General features: G+C 41.1%; 1 protein-coding gene across 1 annotated transcript in view; it reads right to left on the reverse strand.

Annotated features, from left to right (window-relative positions):
- Window positions 1-6,720, reverse strand: part of TENM3 (teneurin transmembrane protein 3) — a 2,716,013-nt gene extending 2,709,293 nt beyond the window's left edge. Inside the window, exon 1 of the mRNA XM_083170719.1 lies at window positions 6,403-6,720. The gene's annotated coding sequence lies outside the window, so the exon portion shown is untranslated. The remainder of the gene's footprint in view (window positions 1-6,402) is intronic.
- Between the last annotated feature and the right edge of the window lie 14,610 nt (window positions 6,721-21,330).

Genomic DNA, 21,330 nt, shown 5'->3' on the forward strand with positions numbered 1-21,330 from the left:
ATAGTGTACATTTCAAACCCCCAGGGGTTTCACCAACTTTGATACAACTGGGCAGTGAAAATGAAAAATTACATTTTTTTACACAAAAATGCAGTTCTGGCTCCAAATTTTTCATTTTCATAAGGTACGAAGGAGAAAAAGCACCCCAAAATCTGTGCCCCAATTTCTCCCGAGTACGGCAATGCTTCATGTGTGACCAAAAAATGGCAGGACTCAGAAGGGAAGGAGTGATATTTGGATTTTGCAGCTCAGATTCTGGTGGAATTTTGGTGGGTGCTATGTCGCTTTAGCAAGACCCCCGAAGCACCAATACAGTGGAACCCCCCCACAAGTGACCCCATTTTGCAAACTACACCCCTCAGGGAATTCATCTAGGGGTATAGCGTACATTTAAAACCCCCAGGGGTTTCACCAATTGTGGTACAACTGGGCTGTGAAAATGAAAAATTACATTTTTTTACACAAAAATGCAGTTCTGGCTCCAAATTTTTCATTTTCACAAGGAATGAAGGAGACCAAGCACCCCAAAATCTGTGCCCCAATTTCTCCCGAGTACGGCAATGCCTCACATGTGACCAAAAAATACCATTTGGGTGCATGGCAGGACTCAGCAGGGAAGGAGCGATATTTGGATTTTGCAGCACAGATTCTGGTGGAATGAATGGTGGGTGCTATGTCGCATTAGCAAGACCCCCGAAGCACCAATACAGTGGAACCCCCCCACAAGTCACCCCATTTTGCAAACTACACCCCTCAGGGAATTTATCTAGGGGTATAGTGTACATTTCAAACCCCCAGGGGTTTCACCAATTTTTATACAACTGGGCTGTGCAAATGAAAAATTACATTTTTTACACAAAAATGCAGATCTGGCTCAAAATTTTTCATTTTCACAAGGAATGAAGGAGAAAAAGCACCCCAAAATCTGTGCCCCAATTTCTCCCGAGTACGGCAATGCCTCACATGTGACCAAAAAATACCAGTTGGGTGCATGGCAGGACTCAGAAGGGAAGGAGTGATTTTTGGATTTTGCAGCACAGATTCTGGTTGAATGACCCCTGAAGCACCTATACAGTGGAACCCCCCCACAAGTGACCCCATTTTGCAAACTACACCCTTCAGGGAATTCATCAGGGGGTATAGTGTACATTTCAAACCCCCAGGGGTTTAACCAATTTTGATACAACTGAGCTGTGAAAATGAAAAAATAATTTTTTTCATTTTCACAGCCCAGTTGTATCAAAATTGGTGAAACCCCTGGGGGTTTGAAATGTACACTATACCCCTAGATGAATTCCCTGAGGGGTGTAGTTTGCAAAATGGGGTCACTTGTGGGGGGGTTCCTAACTTTTAGCATCTTATGGTGCCTAGAAACCTACATGGTGCCTAAAAAATAATCTCATAAAAAGGAGGCTCCAAAATCAAGTAGGTGCTCCTTCTATTATGAAGCCTGTGGTTTGGTCACCGTGCACACTAGGGCCACATATAGGATATTTATGAAAACAAAAGAATTGGGGGAATCAATTTTTAGTCACATTTCTCTAGTAAAATCTACTGTATTCGTTAGAAAAATGTATTAAAATTGAAACTCTGCAAAAAAAAAGAAATTTTGAAATTTCACCTACACTTTGTTTTAATTCCTGTGAAACACCTAAAGGGTTAACAAACTTCCAAAATGCTGTTTTGAATACTGTGAGGGGTGCAGTTTTTGAAATGGCATCATTTATGGGGGTGTCTCACATACAAGTCCCTCAAAGTCACATCAGAACTGAACTGGTCCCTAAAAAAATCAGTGTTTGAAATTTTCTTGAAAATTTGAGAATTTGCTATTCATATTGTAAGCCTCCTAGTGTCCCAAAAAATTAAAAGGAAGTTGAAATAATGATGTCAACATAAAGTAGACATATGGTCTATGTTAGTTATTCACTATTTTGAGTGGTAAGATTATTTGTCTCACAAGCAGAAAATTTAACATTTTGCAAATCGCAAAATTTTCCATTTTTTTCCGACATTTTGGTATTTTTCACAAAAAAACACAGACTGTATCGACGAAAATTTACCACTAACTTGAAGTACAATGTGTCACGAGAAAACAATCTCAAAATCACTGGGATAAGTAAAAGCAAAAAAAAGTTATCCCCACTTAAGTGAGACATGTCAGATTTGAAAAAAATGGCTCTGTCAGGAACGCAAAAACTAGCTCTGTCAGGAAGGGGTTAAAACCTGTGCAAACTTGTAAATCTAGGTAAGTAAAGGTGCAAACATTGGCCATTTTTTCCCCGTGTGTATGCATGGCGATGATGGGGAGAGAATCGGGAGCGCGCATCAGTGCTCATCGATGGGCTGTACACACTGGCCGGCTTTTGAGCTGAAAGCAGCTCAAATGGCAAATCTGTGCTGCTTTCAACTCAAAAATTGCCCAGTGTGTATAAGCCTTTAGAGATATCGTCTGTGGGGGCATTTTTCAAAAAGTTTGTAGAATAGCTGTGCTCAAAAATAGTGGTGCAATATATGATAAAATAATGATCTTCATTTATACGACCAGAACAAACTTTTTTTATACCACCATGATGTATTGCTCTTGTGACCTGTAGGTTTTTGACAACTTCCCTGTCACAACACACTTAACAGTGAACGCTTTGTCTATTTCCCAATAAGCCTGTTATCATTCTGCTCAATATTTAAGGGACTGTGGAACTTTCAATTTGATTAGTGCATACTAGTGACACTACTGTATAACAGTTTCATTAATGCCCCTTATGTTTACAGTTGTCCCAAGACAAATGATTGCTTAGTAATCAAGTACTGTGTAGCACTTTTTGACCAACTAGAACTTCATTCTTGATACCATTGATCATGGAAGGACATGGAAAATTCTGGCAGTTCAAATACTGTGCTGAGAAAATTTGCTGTACATTGACATATGTACAAACAAGCCCTCAAGTTGTCATGGTCCTTTGTCACCCACTTGCCTGGATAACACATTTTGATATTTCTATGCTCCATTTGCTGCCATTGCTTGATCTCTGAGTCACTCAGACACTCTACCTTCATTCTATTGCTAGATCCCATTCATGAGGTTTCCCTTCTTAGCCACACGTGCAGTGTTCAGCCAATCAGTTCAGTGTACAATATACAGTACTTTACACTTCTGCTAAGAGAGACATGCTGGAAGCAGACAAGAGAATGCATGAGAGGGACATGGCAAAGAGAAGGGAGAATGTCCGTCTGCTGGGAACTGGCTTATAATTTACAATATTCACATAAACATCTTCTAACCTATTCAAATAAACTGAGACATGGGGTGAAATTTAATAGAAAGTGAGAGATTTGGTAAGAAATTTCCAGTGTTTTTAAAGCGGCAATCATTTACACTGCAAAACCAGTTTGATTTTGAAGTGTAAATGATTGCTGCTTAAAAAAAAAAAAAAAAAAAAAAAGATTCTTACCAAATCTCTCACTTTCTGAATCTCTTATCCTATTAAATTTCCCCCAGAGTATCATTCTGCTACTGAAAGACTAAGGGCCTTATTCTAGTTCACTCTTTTTGACAAAATCCTTCTTAGATGGACAAAACCATTTGCACTGCAGGTGGGGCAGATGTTACTTGTGCAGAGAGAATTAGATTTGGGTGGGGTTTTACTTCAAATTGAGATTTATATTGCAGTGTAAAAATAAAGCAGCCAGTATTCACCCTGCACAGAAACAAAATAACTCACCCAAATCTAATTCTCTCTGCACATTTTACATCTGCCCCCTGCAGTGCACGTGGTTTTGTCCAGCTAAGAAGGATTTTGTCAGAAAGAGTGAACTAGAATAAGGCCCTAAGTCCATAAACTAGAAAACTGCAATCAGGGAAGATTTCAAACAAAAAGACTACTTAGAGATATGCGCCATATAAAAGCTATAGTATTTACTTGTTTTACATTTGGAAACCCAGTGCATTCTACATTTGCCAGAAGCCAATGAAAACTAGACAGGGAGAAATCTGGGGTTTACAGATTTGTGCCTAAAAATTTTGTCTGAAACAATGTAATTGAGCAACTGATCTGTTAAGTTATTTTAAAGATGAATATTTCATGCAGCATGTCTCCTTCAACTTAGTCCTACATTTTCTGTAGATACATTTAACACTAAAGTTAATATTAAAGGAGCCTGTGCTGAATTCATTCATTGGAAAGAGGCGTTTTGTCAAACATCAATTCATTACTTCAGCACAGGTACGGACAGGTACGGTCAGGTCCGGTGCAATGTTTTTGGAAAACTTCAGCTTACTGCTACCACCACCCACACACCAATACCGACTTTCCAGAACTTCAAGTGAACATCTGGAGGTGGGATCCTAGAAGTTTACCACCAACCATTTGCATTACTTTCAGCAAGGATGCATCTCTCAGGTCATTATTCATTCTGTGATAGCCAGACTGAGGGGCACTCCCCAGATTTTACAGCCCCCAGGCAGCTGCCTAAAGCTTCCTAATTGTAGAACCAGGGTAGAGTCAATCCTGGGTACTGTTTGTGCACAGTTTGGGTACAGGACAGTTTTTCACCTGGTGGAAGTTGTCTCTTTGGAGCACCTGTTCAAATGTAACTGTAGTAACAACAAGGATTACGACTTAATACAAATGTGCAATAAACCTATAAGTAACCAAGGGGCAGATGTATTAATCCTGGTGAAGAGATAAACTGGAGATAAAGTGGAAGGAGATAAGGCACCAGCCAATCAACTCCCAAACTGTCATATTTCAAACACAGCTGATTGGCTGGTGTGTTATCACCTTCCACTTTATCTCTTCGCCAAGCTTAATACATCTGCCCCCAAGTACTTAATTTAAATCTATGGGGTCGATCCTATTACCTGCAAAGGGTGCGAGGTGCCATTCCAACGCAGTTAAACACTGGTAATGGCACCTGATTTCACACCATTCATGGCGTCAAATTAATTTAAAATTGCTCGCAACCCTATGGAGGTGAGAGCGCTTTTAGGTGAATTCAATCCGCCGTAAAGTGCACCCGGTGCCGTGTTGATTCACACTCGTGAATCATCGAAGATAGACCCCTAGTCTGAGTAGTTGCTGATGAGGTCCCAGAGCAATATAGTTTGAGGACCACTTCTATAGACTAAACACAGGTGCACTTTATTGTAAAGGATCCATGATGTGTACAGTGTCCAGGTAAATCGTAAGATATTTCTTTATACCTATATGCAAATGACTTTCCTTCATCTACAGTAGCTCAAATACTATGTAAGTTACACTTGAAAATCACATAGCATTATACAAAATTCAAGTAAATTACTTTGAAAATACATTCATAAGAGCAATATGATTTATATACTATACTTATCAATGAGAAGTGCTGCTGTGCAAGGACAAAATATGTTTTGCTTAAAGATATTTTTTCTTTCTGTAAAGCATTTGGATAAATTGCACAGATGATAAACTATTCCTCATAACTGTATAGCAACAAGACTAGACACTACCATAGAGTTTAATAGCAACAACACATTTTAGCCATAGTGTGTAATGCTGTGGCTTTCAACCTCCGTCCTAAGGACAGTGCACGTTTTCCAGGTCTCCTCACAGGTGACATAATTAGCTCCACCTGTGATCTTTTAAAATATATCAGTGAATAATGAGTGCACCTGCCGGGTGACCTGGAAAACGTGCACTGTGGGGGTCCTTGAGGACCGAGGTTGCAAACCACTGGTATAATGGAACAGAACCCCTTGTAACCAAATTATCTTAATACATAATAGCAATTACTTAACCATCCAAATGCATGTGAAAGAACGAGCAAATTGTCAGGACTTGTATACAATAGTTGATTTACTTCTATACGAGTACATCTACAGTACTCCCCAAGTAATTATATCACCACTGATATAAGGTCTGCAAAAAGGAAATATAAGTGACAATAAAAACCAGCGATCATTCAATGAGTTAATACCAATAAAATAATAGTGTATTTAAAAAAAAAAAAAAAAAAAACATACCCTTTTGAGCAATAAACAAAGACAGTGTTGCACTTTAGTATAGAAAACAATATAACAATTCAGAAACTAAAAGGCCTGAGCAGATCACACTAGCTTCCATCCAAGGAAAGGGTTAACCATGATCCTTAACAAAGTATCAGTAGCCAGAACGTTTCATACAGCCTGCTATTGGCTTTCCTCCAGCTCTTTAACTTCACCTGCCATAAAATGCGGTCAGAAGATCGATTAAAAACTACAGAGAAAAACTGTCAAATTACCCAAGCAAGAAATCACTAAACAGCACAATACAGAGGGAGGTTCAATGTCATCCTGAGTACAGCATGATCAGCCAGCGGCTGTGATTAATCATTCCAGCATCACGCTACAGCCCATGCTAGGTAACAAGTTCCCCATCATTTAACACCTACCTTTGTGCAGAATGCCTAGGGTGGATACACTAGCTGCTGGCACGGGGGCTCAGAGGCATATTGGAAGTGTTAGAGCCCACTTCAGGTGAACTTCAGCCATTGGAAGCAAGCAACATGTTTAGGAGAACTTTACAGTTCCTCCCCCTTTTGGACAGTTGTTACTGGAGATGAATGAGAGGAGATTGCTGCATGTGTTCTGTGTCAGGGCTTGCAGTTTGCATTAGATCCTGGTTAGTAGTGAGTATCCTGCCCCTCCTGCATGTATTGTACAGCTGCCTGGATGATGCACTCCGGATCTGGTGCAGTGCTGGTGTTAAGTATGAAGGTGTTGTGTCAGGAGTTCTCACTGAAGGTAGGAGGAGGGGAGGACATGGCAGGGTGGGAAGGGTGTGAGTGTCACAGCTCCCCCCTTTCTTGCCAAATATGGGGGCTGGCACCCAGCAGCAAGGAAGACTGAAGACTGCAATGTAAGGGGAAGGATTTCAGATCAGATGCCAAATAACAAGAATGAAAAGACATGAAAGAGAAAATGAATAGGATTATTTGGTGACAAAGTGCTGGTCAATGGCTCAGTCAGTGCTGTTTTCTGTGCTGGAGTCTTGGAGCTTTCCCTGTATTGCATGTACAGTGTAATGCCTCTTGTAAACCTGTGTACCTCCATAGTATTCTACTTTTCTCTTTTTACTGTCTGGTGCTGCTGTGTCTGCCACTACAGTCTGTAATCATGTCACATGCACACCTGTGCTTTATAGCATTATCTACACAGAGAATAAAATAAAGAGTTATTTCCACTACTACAATGTTTGATTTTTCCTTTAAGCAGATGTTTGTGTACAAGTTAGCCTCAAATTCAGCAAAATAGTCTGTGAAATACATGATATATGATAACAGATGCTATATTTATTAATAAGAGTGAATTTAAATATGTAAATGAAAGCACTGGTTTAACGTTAAGCATACGACTGATGACAAACTAGAGATGAAGGCATTTCCTGCATTATGTTTGGAAGATGAATTGCTGGACCCCTACTTCTGTTTTCAGCATTTTTCAAATCGTAAAAATAACTGTTTTCTGAAAAATAACTTGAATCCTTGAACCATTGAGGTTTGTGCTGTAACTTTGAATATTTGGACTCTTTCACTATTTCATGCATTTATTCTGGTGTGCCTGAAGCATTCAGCATATATTACACACACTTCTCGTTACAGAGGGGCTGCAGGGACAATATGAAATGGACCTATTTGTTATGCTGTCCAGTGGCACCTTAAATAACCCTATATGCATCTCTTGCTCAAGTTTTATATTATTCATTAGCAATGACACACTGAGTAATTATTTTATATATATTAAGTCGTAGGATCACTTATTTAGACTTTTGCTGCATGAAAGTTTTGATTTCTTTTTAAAATTAATTCTCTAGGGAATACAGTGGATTTATTTAAAAAAAAAAAAAAGCTCTAAGATCACTTCGTTATACCTTGGGCCTGGTTCGCTAGGTTGCGTGTAATCACAGACTAGCAAACCGGTAAATACCACCAAACCACCCCACCCCTCCGCCACACAAATCCCCTCGGTAGCATGCAAGGGGATGTGTGCACTTGCCTTTCTCCTTGCATGCGGCCGCATGCCCTAAGAATCATTTGATGGTCGCTCACCGTTTATGCCCACATAAATTATGCCCATTATGACATATTATGCCCACAGATCGCAGAATTCGGGGCGGCGCTGCCATCATGTGACATCAGCCTCCCGCCCCAAGCAGGCATTCTCACGCCTGCATCTGCAGCAGAAGGCACAGCCTTTTTATGTGGATGCCCATAAAATGCTGGGCGTTCGCTTGCTGCCACCCCCTTCCTGTCCCCTTCCCTCCCCTCCTGGAGTGAATGACTCAGAGATGGTGAAACTCGTGAAGCTGTTTGCTCCCGGGGTTTCCGCATGTGCATATTTGTGCATGCACAAACCCCAAACATCGGGGACGAATTCAGGCCCTAATGAATGTGTCTGAATTGGCCCTCTTATACGCTCCCTTTGGCTTGGGGTTTGAACTTTCAAATAATTTTACTGTGAATAATAATTAGAAAAAAATACTCAGAAAATACGTATAATGATTTTTCAGCTTTTTTTTCTAGCATGTGCACAAAATAAAGCTATTAATAATGATCCTTTCCTTGTTTAACAGTTGGTCCAGTTGTTGGCAAAAAATAATGTACAGTACCTGATGTGATAATGTCAAACCCTGTATAATTATCCATGACTCATTTAATTGCTCCCTCCATTCTTTTTTGCTAATACAGTAGTGCACTAGTTTTTGGAATCCCGCTCTTTGGTCTTCCTCTAACTTGTTAGCTTGTATTAGGGTATATGGTCACCAGGTCGACCACAGGAAGGTCGACAGGCCTAAAGTCGAAACCCTCAAAAGGTCAACATGACTTTAGGTTGACACAATCATTAAGTTGACATGGGTTTTTCACTTTTTATTGGTAGACATGTGCCGACAGGCGGTATTTCCTTGCCAACCATCATGTGATGTCAGGCGCACTCCCCGAGCAGGCATCGACACACATGTGTTGCCCATAAAATGCTGGGCATTCCCCTGCTGCCAACCCCTGCCTACCCCTGGCCCTCCCTGTCTGGAGCGAATGGCTCGGCAAGACGATGAAGCTCCCAAACATCGGGGAAGGGCCCAAATTCAGACCTCAGCAAACTGGTCTCAATGGGCCCCTCTGTCCCACTTTGGCCCTAATTCACGACTTATCGCATGTGCGGCATATTGTCAGGCATTGTGGTGTGTGGTATAATGTGTCAGGGGCATTATGGTGTGTGGCATAATGTGTAAGGGGCACTTTTCAGTTATATAGTCCACAAAGAGAGGGGCACTCACCAGAGCCAGTGGTAAATTAGAATTTTAATGGTTAAAAGTCTCCATACTGCATCATACTCCATCAGGTGGCCCTGATCCTGTGGATATTCCCTGTTGTCTTTTCTTTGAATTTGGTGACCACCTTACTTTGCTGCTGGACTTGACAGACTCCTTGACAAAGGTCACGGTTAGTGACCGAAACGTTGGAGCATATAGCTCAGGATTATGCTGCTCATTATTGCGGCTGGTTTTTGATTTATCAGAAGTTTTTTCCTGATCTTTATTTATTTATTTAGTGGAGAGTGCTTTTGTCTCACCTCACAGTGGGCCTTATTTTGGTTCATTCTTTCTGACAAAATCCTTCTTAGATGGGCAAAACCATGTGCACTGCAGGTGGGGCAGATGTAACATGTGCAGATAGAATTAGATTTGGGTGGGGTTTTACTTCAAAGTGAGATCTATATTGCAGTGTAAAAATAAAGCAGTCAGTATTTTCCCTGCACAGAAACAAAATTACTCACCCAAATCTAATTCTCTCTGCACAAGTTACATCTGCCCCCCTGCAGTGCACATGGTTTTGTCCATCTAAGAAGGATTTTGTCAGAAAGAATGAACCAAAATAAGGCCCAGTGAGACTTTTTTTGTCTGTACATTTTGGTTACAGGCTAAGAACCTGTATTCCATTAAGGCACCCCACCCATTGTCTTTTTGATGCAAGTGCGAGTGCAGGCTTTGTGGATCTGTGTATATATATATATATATATATATATATATATATATATATATATATATATATATATATATATATATATATATATATATATATATATATATATGTGTATATATATATATATATATATATATATATATATATATATATACATATATATATATATATATATATATGTGTGTGTAGAAGCAGGTAAACGGCACTCCAGATTAGTACAATGATGCAGCGGTGCCTTCCAGGATTAGATATAGCACAGAACACCCACCATGTATCCCCACAGGGGATCTATATATCTATATCTTTTTTTTTTTATTATTAAGTAACCATAAAGATACAATAGGTGTGTTTGTTCTGAAATTTGTTATGATACTGCATATTATTATGAAACAAATATGTAATAAATATGTGTGCTTATACATAACACTACAACAAAGAAAAATTAAAATTTGTTTCCTTACTACTTTGATGTCAAGAAAAATATTGGTATGGCACATTACTTTAGATCGACCACATTACTTTAGATCGAGAGTCAGTATGTCGGTACTAAACTGTTAATATGTTCATTGTTTACAGGGTCATTTGGTCTCCATTTAAAAGGTATACATCTGAAAAGGTCCAGATATTCATACTGTTGTAACTGAAAAGGTCAGAACAGGTTTTTTAAATGGAATTTTCTATGATTAATCATGTAAAAGCCAAAATAGGAGAATTGTGTACGTACTGGTCTTGGTTCACTAGGCATACTTCAGGCAGGGTGCATCTCTTCGCTCCAGCTGCATTATTATTGGTTAATCAAAAAGTTGAAATAAAAAAAAAAAAAAAAACATTATCTGTGTGGACCATTGTCATGTTGACCATTTGAAGCTGTCGATCTTTTGAACATGTGGAACCTTAAGCACTGTCAACTCTTACATGCCCTTGAACATGTGGAACCTTAAGCACTGTCAACTCTTACATGCCAAACTTTAGCCCATATTGACATTTTGTACCTGTCCACCCAATGCATGTTGATCATATGAGGTTGACCTATTGACTGTCAATCTATCATCTGGATACCAAGAAGCAAGTAAATGTATTCAGAACATTTTTAATAGCTCCAGTTTTTGTATGATATTTTCTTGATACAACATAAATAACAGTTGTTTCATTTCAATTAATAGCAAATAAACACAAAACGAAACAACATACAGCAACCAAAATAACTAATATAATGTTTTGGGGGGTGGGATTCCGCGCTCGAGGTCTTGTGAGTAAGTAGATGGGTGTATTGATATTGTTGGTATTATTACTAGTTGTAACTGAATCTGTAAGGAGTTGTTCTAAAATGTGTGTATCAAAGACACTCTGGACAATGTCTAATTGAATATAAAATATATAAATGATGCTTAGTCGACAGCTATACCATGAAAATAGATGTATTTATTCTTAGAACATATTGTGAACAATAATAATTGCAGGATTTGATCAAATCAATTTGGGCATATATGACAATGTAACATACTTTCCTCTACCTCCCCATGGCAGCATACTTCTGGGTTTCCGCCCCCTTGGGTAGATATCTGAAAGGAACAAAAAAGACACTGCCCCCTATATAAGGGACCGCCCCCTAGGCTCTGTGTCTTTTTTTCCTTTCAGGGTAGATGGATGGCTTACCCTGTGTAGATCATGAGAGCTGGTTCCTCTGCCCAGTGCAGCTGAGAACTTAGCGTACTGTTTTGGGGACCCCCGCTGCCGAGAGTGGAATGGGACGTCCGTCTGCTGTGGGACTCTGCCGCCCAGTGCGGCTAGAGTACATGATGTGCCCGGTGAAATGTCCGGCGTCTGGTGCGACAGGCTGAAGCCGGAACGCGCGGCGTGGACGCAGGGCGCGGCATCTGGCGGCGCCCGGTAACGGAGGTGGCGTCTGACGTCACAAGGAGCGCGTATGCCGGGCACAAGGTTTAAACCAGTCTGCAAACCCTCGAGGTTGCTGCAGACGTATCCTTCATACCAGCAGACAAGGTAAGGCCCTATGGAAGCAGCAGCTAGGGCAATGGCTAATATTTGTTTGAGCTTATGGAGTGTTTTTTCTAACAGAGCTCAGCATATTGTACAAGTGGTATTATGGAGGAAGACAGGAAGCAGCCTGCAGAAGCAGGGTAAGCCAGGAATAGATGGTAGCATTGGTGTGTTGGGCTGCTTATTTTTTGGACCATACTTTTTAGTGATTTTGGTGTTTGGCTTATGTAGGTCAGGACCCAGTAAAGAGAAAATGGAAGTGAAAGCCAAATATAAAAGATTGCATACAGCAAAATGTGTTTTGTGCAAGAAGAACCTGCCGGAGAAATTGTCAGGTTCTACCTGTAACAAGTGTAAGGGGGTACAACAGATGGGATTACCCCAGATGACAGAGCTGGTCTCATTATTAAAGACGGCGTTGGCAGATACTTTCGTGGCTAAAAAGGACTGTACTAAGGCTTCTGGTAAAAGGAGCAGAGTAGTGCTCTCCGATTCAGATGACTCAGAGGCAGGTCCTGCAGTCAGAGCGGAGGAAGAGGCAGAAGAGGGAGAAGTATTTCAAGAAAAGGAAGAAATAGACTTCAACCCAGATCTGCTGGAAAATCTGTTATGCCTTATTAATAAGTCCCTTAACCCCTTCCTGACAGAGCCAGTTTTTGCGTTCCTGACAGAGCCATTTTTTTCAAATCTGACATGTTTCACTTAAGTGGGGATAACTTTTTTTTGCTTTTACTTATCCCAGTGATTTTGAGATTGTTTTCTCGTGACACATTGTACTTCAAGTTAGTGGTAAATTTGGGTCGATACAGTCTGTGTTTTTTTGTGAAAAATACCAAAATGTCGTAAATAAAAGGGAAAATTTTGCAATTTGCAAAATGTCACATTTTCTGCTTGTGAGATAAATAAACATACCACTCAAAATAGTTAATAACTAACAAAGACCATATGTCTACTTTATGTTGCAATCATTATTTCAACCTCCTTTTCATTTTTTTGGACACTAGGAGGCTTCAAATATGAATAGCAAATTCTCAAATTTTCAAGAAAATTTCAAACTCTGATTTTTTTAGGGACCAGGTCAGTTATGATGTGACTTTGAGTGACTTGTATGTGAGACACCCCCATAAATGATGCCATTTCAAAAACTGCACCCCTCACAGTATTCAAAACAGCATTTTGGAAGTTTGTTAACCCTTTAGGTGTTTCACAGGAATTAAAAGAAAGTGTAGGTGAAATTTCAAAATTTCATTTTTTTTGCAGATTTGCAATTTTAATACATTTTTCTAAGGAACACAGTAGATTTTACTAGAGAAATGTGACTAAAAATTGATTCCCCCAATTCTTTGGTTTTCATAAATATCCTATATGTGGCCCTAGTGTGCACGGTGACCAAACCACAGGCTTCATAATAGAAGGAGCACCTACTTGATTTTGGAGCCTCCTTTTTATGAGATTATTTTTTAGGCACAATGTAGGTTTCTAGGCACCATAAGATGCTAAAAGTTAGGTACCCCCCCCACAAGTGACCCCATTTTGCAAACTACACCCTTCAGGGAATTCATCTAGGGGTATAGTGTACATTTCAAACCCCCAGGGGTTTCACCAATTGTGGTACAACTGGGCAGTGAAAATGAAAAAAATAAATTTTTCATTTTCACAGCTCAGTTGTATCAAAATTGGTGAAACCCCGGGGGGTTTGAAATGTACACTATACCCCTAGATGAATTCCCTGAAGGGTGTAGTTTGCAAAATGGGGTCACTTGTGGGGGGGTTCCACTGTATGGGTGTTTCGGGGGTCATTCAACCAGAATCTGTGCTGCAAAATCCAAAAATCACTCCTTCCCTTCTGAGTCCTGCCATGCACCCAACTGGTATTTTTTGGTCACACATGAGGCATTGCCGTACTCGGGAGAAATTGGGGCACAGATTTTGGGGTGCTTTGTCTCCTTCATTCCTTGTGAAAATGAAAAATTTTGAGCCAGATCTGCATTTTTGTGTAAAAAAATGTAATTTTTTACAGAGTGACCCCATTTTTTACAAGTGACCCCATTTTAGTCACCAGCTTTGGGAGTGGGGCTGGCGCTGCGGCTGGCGGGGGGGGGTGGGAGGGGTGCTGGCGCTGCGGCAGCCGGGTGGGTGGGAGGGAGGGGGGCTGCCGGGTGGGAGGGGGGGGGGCTGGCGATCGGTGGTAATCGGTGCGGTATATACACACACACACACACATATATATATATATATATATATATGTGTGTGTGTGTATATATATATATATATATATATATATACACATATATATACACACACATATATATAGATCTTATAGATCTATTTGGTGTATGTCTTCAGTGTACTAAACACACATTTAATAGTACTTTTAGGTAACTTACTAAATACGCCCACAGGAAGTGACGACCGCGGGTCCTCCCTATATAAACTGAGCCAGTCTGTCATGGCTGCTATCGGCAGTGGATGACAGACAGGCGCTCCTTCATTTTATTACAAAAGGTATTTGATCTCTCTATGTACTTTCTCCATATTGGATATGGCTTGTAATGAATGGTTCCACTGGCAGCCAAGCCTTGGAACTAAAGCAAATATGTTTATGTTGTAGTTTGGCTGTAAGCTGTTGCATTATGTGTTTTAATATATGTAGGATTGTTACCACCTAGTGATACATCTTAATGATGGTGCATCGATAATCATGGTGTATTCACATGCCACCCGGTTACACACTTAATTGAGGGTGGAGTAACAATCTGTCTGTAAAGATTATCAGTCTGTGTGCACTTATGGTGTCTGCCTGATATCACAAACTGTACAATGTATCGTTTTCTTAACCTTGATTATATATATTATGTTACGATATTGATACTCCCTCACACCCTCCATACTTGTAGGTGTTTGGGAGAATATCGCTTTCTGTTTCTGCCGGAGAATTTGACTTTTTTATATTGGGTATGTAAAATTTGTTCATATTATATAGCCATACACGTGCACGTCCTTTTCCCTGTAATATCATACCCTCCTTTTGATGTCAGTGCATACCACATTTTTTCAGATGCTGTGTATACAGCACATCTAAACAGGATCCAACGAGGATCCCCCCTCTACTTGCGGATTTTGGTAAAGATACTAGTATATGCCAACTGGGCATCAAGTGTTCTGATCCACTTAGTGGTATGTACCGCCATATATTTATATACTTGTTTACCCTCCCCCTCCTTGCCACATTATATCCTCTTCTTTATATTGGTATATACCATCTTTTCAGATGCTGCCTATCAAGCACATCTAAATAAGATCCAACGGAGATCCCTCTACTTATTGCTTTTGAAAAAGACACTAGTAGATGCGAATCACGCATCCAGTATTCTGATCTACACTGTGGTATGTACATTAGAAATTATTTCCTTTGATCCACTGACGGCCACCAATACAGTAGCTAACTTGATCTCCTCCATTTCTGCTCCCACCACCTAGAACTATTGCCCCTGAGGAAGTCACTTGTTGACGAAACGCGTTGGGTGTTTTTTTGTCCTTTTGAAAATCAATACAAGATACTTCTGTCATACGAAACCAATGAACTGCAAGATAAAGTCTTTTATCCATTGTTTTTATGTAATTTTGTATTAAAACTATTGTTTTACAACATGACTCTGTAACATTGCAGTGATTGTGGTGGTGGAAAATATACATCTGTGGCGCACTCTTTTTCTGCTTTTTCCATTTCTCTTTCTTTCCTCCACTAACAGGGAGGACAAATTGAGTTGCTGCCTTATCTTATAGGTATTAGCGCATTGAAGGGGTACCCCATTTTTTTCTACACACATATATATATATATATATATATATATATATATATGTGTGTGTATATATATATATATATATATATATATATATATATATATATATATATATATATATATATATATATATATATATATATATATAAATATATTTTTTCAGTTCATATAATTAATTTTTTACTTTTTCTGCAGCTTGATGCTGCTGCTGCTGCTGCGGGGGGGGGGGGGGGGGGAGGAGGGCAGCGCTGCGTGCGCTCCAGACGCTCCGGGGGAGCCGGGGGTGCTGCTGCTGCTGCCGGGTGAGTGCCCGGCGGGTTCGAGGGGGGGGCTGCACATCGGTGGTGATCGGTGCTGTCAAGTACGAGCGGCTTAGCCGCCGGTAACACAGGAAACACTGTGAATGGCTGTTCAGATTTGAACAGCCAATCACAGCGATCGCCGACCGGGGGGGGCACCCCTGCCCCCCCTGGGCGGCGAGGGGGGATGTCTGCTGTCAGGGACAGCAGACATCACCTAACTGTCACTGCGTCTCTAGACGCAGTGACAGTTAGAAGTCATGACGTACATGTACGTCAAATGTCGGGAAGTACTTCCCGACCATGACGTACATGTACGTCAAATGTCGGGAAGGGGTTAATATTGAAGATACCCAGGAAGAAGGGAAACTTCAAGATTTACTGTTTAAGGATAAAAAGAAAAAAGTGAAGCATTTTCCATTATCAAAAACATTGAAAGAAGTAGTGGAGGAAGAATGGCTTCACCCTGATAAAAAAGTACCTGTACCAATAAGAGTACAAAAGATATACCCGTTTGACCCTGAGGAGGTTAAAACATGGGAGGAGCCACCGAAGGTGGACGCGGCGATTGCCCGCATATCAAGGAAGACAACACTCCCGCTAGAGGATGCTAATGTATTTAAAGACTCTATGGAGCGGAAAATAGAGATGAACTTGAGAAAGCAGCATGTGACTGCAGGCGCTGCGATAAAAACATCCTCAGCCATGGCTATTACATCAAGGGTACTCAGGTCCTGGGTCCAGGACCTTGAGTATGATATGCTAGATGGAATTAAAAGGGCGGAACTTATGAAAATGGTGCAGAACATTCAGATGGCAGTAGAGTTCCTTTGCGATGCCTCTCTAGATGGAGTACGGCTGGCGGCGAGGTCTAGCGCAAATAACACAGTGACAAGGAGAGCGCTCTGGCTGAAGCCATGGGCAGCAGATAATCAATCAAAGAATAAGTTGTTGTCTATACCCTTCCAAGGCAAGTACCTGTTTAGTCAGCAATTGGACGAAATTATTACAAACATATCAGGCGGTAAGTCCGTATGGCTACCCCAAGATAAGACTGCAAGGAGAGGACAGTTTAATAAAAACTTCCGATATTCAACAGCAGATTATAAGGAAGCGAAGACGTATAGACCGGGTCGTAGCTTTAGGAGGCCCTGGTTCGGAAATAGAAATACTTTTCGTGGTCAAAGGGGCAGAGAAGGCCGATTTGCCTTCCGTCAGACACAATGACGCCAGGGACAGGGTTGGCGGCAGACTGATGTATTACAAACAGGTCTGGTGCCAATCGACCCAGGACAGGTGGGTACTAGAAGTCGTCTCTTCAGGCTACAAAATAGAGTTTATCAAGCTGCCGGGAGATTGGATGGAAGAATCACCTGTCCCAAGCAACTGGGAAGAAAGATCAGCGTTACTAAGCAGTCTACAGGTCATGATGGACCAAGGTGTGGTAAGAAGAGTACCAAAACAACAAGAAAACCAGGGGTGGCACTCGAGGTTTTTTGTGGTAAAAAAACCATCAGGGGGGTTCAGGATGATACTGGACCTGAGAAGGTTGAATACTTTTGTCCACACAAAAAAATTCAAAATGGAATCGATCAGAAACATTCTTCCAGATATAGAAAAAGGAGCCTATTTGACAACAATAGACTTAAAAGATGCATACCTGCATATTCCAATATTCTTAGGACACCAAAAATACTTGAGATTCAGGCTAAGAGGAAAAACTTATCAGTTCATGTCTCTGCCGTTTGGCCTATCAACTTCGCCCAGAACCTTCACAAAGGTATTAGTAGTGCTGGTAGCCAATTTAAGAATACAGGGGGTGTCGATATGGCCGTATCTGGACGATCTTCTCATCATGGCACGGTCAGAAGTACAGGCAGTTCAGCATACGAGGTTAGTACTGGAGTACCTCAAAGAACATGGCTGGCTGATAAACTATCAAAAAGGTCATCTCGAACCGTCACAAAAAGTTAAATATTTGGGAATGGTCTTGGATACGCAGTCTATGCGTGTGAGACTGACAGAAGACAGACGTCAAAGACTGATCAAAGAAGTAAGAAACATGTTAAAGGAGAACGTAAGTCATACAGAGGAGTGTATGCGAGTGCTGGGACTTATGTCGGCAGCAATAGAAGCTATACCATGGGCAAGGTTCCACATGCGGGCACTACAAGGATGCTTTCTGGAACAATGGGATGGAGACGAAAAAAGCAAGAAACAGAAAATTTTCTTGTCAAAAGAAGCAAAAGTAGACCTCAGATGGTGGAACAACATGGAGATATTAAGTCGTGGGAAGTCGTTTGCAACTCAGACACAAATTATGGTGACCACGGATGCCAGCAAGAAAGGCTGGGGGGGCCGTGTGCGTACAATGGACAGCACAAGGAGAATGGAATATGGAAGCAATCCAGAGCCATTCCAATATAAGAGAGATGAGGGCGGTTGTGATGGCATGCAAAAAATTTCAAAAAGTACTTATAAACAGGGAGGTGGTGATAAGATCGGACAATCAGTCTGTGGTGACATACTTGAACAAACAGGGGGGAACAAGGAGCAAAGCCCTGATGATGGAGGCAGCAAAGGTACTGCAGTGGGCGGAGAGACATGTGGTAAACCTCAAGGCTGTCTTTATTGCAGGGAAGGAGAATCGGTTAGCCGATACTCTAAGCAGAAGCACGGTAGCCCCAGGAGAATGGGAGCTGTCGCCAGAGGTGTTCGCGACGATTGTGAGGAAATGGGGCCTTCCACAAGTGGACTTAATGGCGACAGAGAAGAATGCGAAGGTGCCTTGTTACATCTCCAGGCATTGGGAACCAGGATCGTGGAAGATGGATGCCCTGACGGAAAGTTGGGAGGTGGAACTAGCATACGTCTTTCCACCATTTCCGGTCATTCACCGGTTGCTCAACAAGATAAGCAGAGAGAGATCCAGGGTGATTGCGATTCTGCCCTACTGGCCAAGGAGATCGTGGTTTGCGAAACTAACTCAAATGGCGATAGAAGAACCATGAATGCTGCCAGATTGCAAGGATCTAATACAGCAGGGCCGGTATTACCAAAGACAACCAGAAAACTGGAAGCTAACGGCTTGGTTGCTGAAACCAGGACGTTGAAAAGAAAAGGTTTTTCGGAAAAAGTAGTAAATACACTTTTAAAAGCAAGAAAATATTCAACGTCTAGCGCATATTACAGAACGTGGAGGAAGTATGTACACTTCTGCAGATCAGGGAGCAAGGACGAGAGGAAAATAAATACAATTCTGGAGTTCTTACAAGCAGGATTGGAGAAGAACCTGTCAGCTAGCTCCCTGAGGGTGCAGATATCAGCGCTAAGTGCTATCCTGGATATGAAAATTGCGGACAACAGATATATTCAAAGGTTTGTGCAGGCGATTAAGAGAATCAGGCCGGTGTTTCATAACCCGCTGGCACCATGGGACCTTAATATGGTCTTAAACGTGTTGACAGAGGCACCGTTTGAACCCTTAGAGGAGGTATCTTTAAAATTTCTTACTATCAAGGTAGTTTTCTTGGTAGCAATTACCTCGGCGAGGAGGGTCTCAGAATTGCAGGCGTTATGGGTGGAAGAGCCCTTCCTCAACTTTTTTGAAGATAGAGCAGTGTTGATGACAAACCCTCACTTTCTGCCAAAGGTTGTTTCAAAATTTCATATGAACCAGGAGATAATATTATAGTCCTTCTGCAAGAATCCGACAAATTCCAAAGAGGCAAGGTTGCATAATTTGGACGTAAGCAGGGCGTTAAATATATATATAAAAAGATCAGAGTCCTGGAGGAAGTCGAAGAAACTGTTTGTACTTACAGAAGGAATAAAAAAGGGGTTAGGAGCAACAAAAATAACTATATCCAGATGGATAAGAACATGTATATGTGAAGCGTATAAGATTAGAAAATTAGATCCTCCGGTGGGGCTAAAAGCCCACTCGACGAGAGCATTGGCAGCGTCGTGGGCAGAAAAAGGAGCAGCGTCACTGGAAGAAGTGTGTAAGGCAGCATGCTGGTCCTCGTCACACACGTTCACCAAACACTATAGGGTGGATGTGGCGGCTACTGAAGACGCGAAACTAGGAAGAAGAATTCTTAGTGCAGTAATTTAAAAAAAAAAAGAGCTAGCCATAAAGAAGAAGACGGAGCCATACTGTAGATACAGTGAATGAACCAGTATCCTTTTCATTTGTTGTTGATTATACCCGCCCAGTGGAGTGAACTGCTAGGGTAGACCCATAAGTATGCTGCCATGGGGAGGTAGAGGAAAGTACAGATTATTACCTGTTAATAGGCTTTCCTCTTCTCCACCATGGCAGCCGTTTTCCCAGCCCTGAATTAAAGGGTTGAGTGTGTTATTTAATATTGTTATGTGTATTGTTTAAGCTTGTAAAATGAAAGACACAGAGCCTAGGGGGGCGGTCCCTTATATAGTGTCTTTTTTGTTCCTTTCAGATATCTACACAAGGGGGCTGAAACCCAGAAGTATGCTGCCATGGTGGAGTAGAGGAAAGCCTATTAACAGGTAATAATCTGTACTTTTTTCCCTATCTAAAATAGTGGCCAATTCATGAGATTTCTGACTTTTTGCTTGTCACGTGCACTCCTCTTTTGGGACAGGACTTGTCACTGTCAACAGTAATCAGCAATCATGAAAGTGTTCCACCTACCCTGATATCTTTGTTTCTTTGCTGGAATCTTTATGTGGAACTACACACCATGCTCCCTCACTAACTGCACCCCAGTTATCAGGGAAGAAGATCAGATAAATGTGGATTCTGAGTGACATGTTGCAGCCTAATTAATGGTGCTTTTCTAGAAGGTTGTTCACAATCTCAACATAGTTTTCAGCTCTTCTGTTACCAAAGAAGCCACACACATTACCGTTAAAGGCTTCCAAAGCTGCCATCTCATTAACCTGGAAGACTTGGTTGAAGGTTTTCATGCTTAAAAGTTCATAAAATTGCAGAACCACAAAGGTTCTTTGAATTCATGGAACTTTAGCATCGCTTTCTGGAAAATGTCCTCTCATACTGTATACTAGAACGCTTCTCCATCATTGTTTATTCTCCTTAAACAGTTCTACATACATTTGAGTTTGATTCTCAGAACATTGGGTACACAATGCCAAGGTCAACAGTCACTAGGTCAACCACTAATGGTCGACAGTGACTAGGTCGACACCTTGAAATGGTCAACATACCCAATTGAAAAAAAAGGTGATTTTTCATA

The sequence above is a fragment of the Crinia signifera genome, chromosome 1 (genome assembly GCF_055691185.1).
Source record: "Crinia signifera chromosome 1, ASM5569118v1, whole genome shotgun sequence".
Lineage (NCBI taxonomy): Eukaryota > Metazoa > Chordata > Amphibia > Anura > Myobatrachidae > Crinia > Crinia signifera.